The following is a 3,474-nucleotide window of genomic DNA, read 5'->3' as shown; positions in this document are numbered from 1 at the left end:
GAGAAGAAAGAAAGAAAAAAGAAAGAAAGAAAGCAATGTAAGGTCCCTTTTTCTCTACTTTTTCGGCAATAAAATTCAATCAATCCACTTGTTCTAAGAGTTACCACATCACATTACCAAATTTCCTTGTTCACAAAATAATAAATAATAATAAAAGAGAGAAAGAAATTAAAAAAATGAAGAAGAAGAAGGTAGGACCAAAGAAACAATAACAATAGCCATTGCTTTCACTGATCATGTGAAAGGAACCAACCAATCAAATGGAAAAAAATGTCATCCAATATATTCTAGGTTAAAACAATCCAAACAATCATATCAAGAATATAAAGTAGCGGAAAATAAATAACACAAGATATGATCACCCAGGAAACCACACGGTAAAAACCTGGGGAGGATTTGACCCACTGATCCTCAAGGCTAACCTGAATTCACTATGAAAGAATTGAAGTTCGTACAAAAGGACTACAAGCTTCCCGCTCGACTTCCTAATACTACCCACCAGTAGAACTTCTTGACACGACTACGCGCAGGCTCCGAATCTACGGACTACTTCTTTCTTGAATTCCTCAATCAGCTACAAGCTCCCCGCTTGCTTTTCTTTTTAAGTTCCAATGGTTGCAACAGTAATGATCTTCAAGATGTTGAAATCATCTCCACCATGAAAACCCTAAATTTTGTGTAAAGGAAAGCTCCTCAAAGATCTCACACGAGATTCACACAAAACAGCAATGTATGAGCAACAATACAATATGGACAACCTTCAAAAACGTGGCTAGGGTTTTGTTTATATACCTAGGGTAAAAACATAAAACCCTAAACGTTTAATGAAGTAGGGCTGAGTTGGAAATTCTGCAGAAAATTCAACCTGTGCGATTTTCGATCGATCGAGTCTATTCTTCAATCGATCGAGCCAGGCCGAAAGTCCCAAGTACTTCTGCAGCCACTCGATTCCAACTTTACAATATTAAACCAACTTTGAGCAAGTCTAAACAAGACTAAATACAATGTTTTGATCATAGTTTGCCAATATTACAAATTAGAGTTCTAAATACATAAAATCCTAAGACCTTAGAACCTAACACAATCTATGTCATCCAATATAAGTAAGTAGAGAGCACAGTTCTAATTACCACTTTCCCTTCCCTTCCCAATAATTGGAGCTCCTTCTCCANATGAGTAGAGAAAAAACCATCTCAGCATTTGATGGAAACTTAGCCGGCCAAAAAGAAAGAGGAAATTTTTTTTTTTCGAAGATTTAAAAAAGAAGAAGAAAGAAAGAAAGCAATGTAGGGTCCCTTTTTCTCTACTTTTTCGGAAATAAAATTCAATCAATCCACTTGTTCTAAGAGGTACCACATCACATTACCAAATTTCCTTGTTCACAAAATAATAAATAATAATAAAAGAGAGAAAGAAATTTTTTTAAAAAAAAGTAGGAACAAAGAAACAATAACAATAGCCATTGCTCTTGCTCATCATGTGAAAGGAACCAACCAATCTATGTCATCCAATATAAGTAAAGTAGAGAGCACAGTTCTAATTACCACTTTCCCTTCCCTTCCCCAATAATTGGAGCTCCTTCTCCCTTTGTTTTTTTCTTGTTCCAAATTTTTAGCTAAAATTATAGCTTATAGGACCCCAATTCAATTTACACGAATTCCCATTTGTTTAGTGCGGCTAATTCCATAAGAGCTTTAAAAAAGTCATCATTATTTGTTATAGGTATATCCCATTTTCATGAATGAAATATACATACCTTTGCTTTTAATGCACATTTTGAATCTCCCCCCAACATGGCAAACCAATCCAAACTTGAACTCATCAATATATATATATATATATATAAAAGCAGAGACCTTATCACGTGAGGGTCTAAAGTTTTACCAAGTGGTACACTCTTTGAAAAGAAGAAGTAAATTCTCACAATCTTCTCAAAAAATAAAAACCCTTCGTTTTTCGAATGACTCTTTGTTTTACTAAACTTAAAGTAATAGGTAGTTAATGACTCTTTCTTTTCCGAATTAACCACACTCTCCAAAGGTTTTAATTAACCATCGTTTCTTCAGCTTCTTTGTTTTTAAATTTTCATATGTTTAGTTTTCCAATTCCCAAAACATACCACACCATATGTTTTTTGTTTTTTTTAGGAGCACACCACGCCTACTCCTCTTCGTCTGTTACAATATGCATTTTGCTTTTGCCTTTGCTATGCTTATGTTGCTATTTACTAAGATTATAATTATGTGTTGTATAGTTTGCTGAAATAACATGTTGTCTTATTGTGTTCCTAGGAAATATTATTTTCATCTCATGAAATTTGTGCTGGATCCAAGGGCAAAAGAATCTTCCATGGAAGCACATGTTCATTCACATGGGTTGGTAATCAACAATATTCCCCATCTTGCACATACCTGCCCAGGGTCCCTTGTGGTAATTTTCTTCTCTTTCTCCCTCCAAGTACCAAGATGTTCTTTTATTACATGTACTTGATTCATATGGCCTTTTGGGGAAGCATAATATTAAATTATGCATTTTACTAATTATTTGTGTCTAACATTATGGTGCCACATCTTCCAATTTTGTTTTTTTGGCAGATAGTTAATTTATTTTCTTAATTCTTCAATGTCTTTCACAATCTGCAGAGAAAGAAACATCATTGCAACTTCAATGATATCAACGTAATTATTGTTTTCCTTTCTTTTCTTTTTTCCCTTTTTCTGAATTTGTGTAGTTGTTAAGTTGATGTTTCAATATTGTTATATACAACTTGATTCATATATATTATTTTTCTTAATTGATTTGATACATCCAAAAGGGAGACATTCGCAAAGGTAACATGTAAAAATGTTGTTATTTGCTTGATTTTCATTTGAGTTTTATGAAGTTTTAGCCACCACAAGAATTAACACTTGAAGACTCTAACCAAAAAATAATCTCTTTGACGATTGCAAAAAGATAATTGTCTAACAAAAAACCACACAATTTGAAAGATCATTTCTTTAACCTAACGAAAATACATGCACTTTAATCCTTTTATATAGTTACTAATAATTTTAATGTGTGATTTTTTAGTGGTAGAGATTAAGAAGAACCATGACGTGAAGCTTGGTGGTGTTAGGACTTAGGAGAGCTCTTGAGCTAAGAAAGTTGTTTTTATCTTTTTATCGAAGAGTTTTAATACAACCTTTATGCATTTGTATATATTTTTGTGTATGCACACACGTTTATGCGTGTGAGTAGTTGTTATTATGTGATACTATTGCTGCTTTTTTATTAATCTTAATTCAAATATCGCAACATACTCCAACGGATTAAAAATATATTAATTAGAGTAATCATTACTATGCTCAAATTGTAACTTTCTATACTTGATTTATGTGCAATTGTACAATTTCTATATATTTTCTAACAAAAATTTGCAATTGATTATAATTGTACAAAATTAGCTATTGCAATATTTCCAAGGCCATATAA

The sequence above is a fragment of the Quercus suber genome, unplaced genomic scaffold (assembly GCF_002906115.3).
Source record: "Quercus suber isolate HL8 unplaced genomic scaffold, Cork oak 2.0 scaffold_116, whole genome shotgun sequence".
Lineage (NCBI taxonomy): Eukaryota > Viridiplantae > Streptophyta > Magnoliopsida > Fagales > Fagaceae > Quercus > Quercus suber.
Note: the sequence above shows the minus strand (reverse complement) of the source record.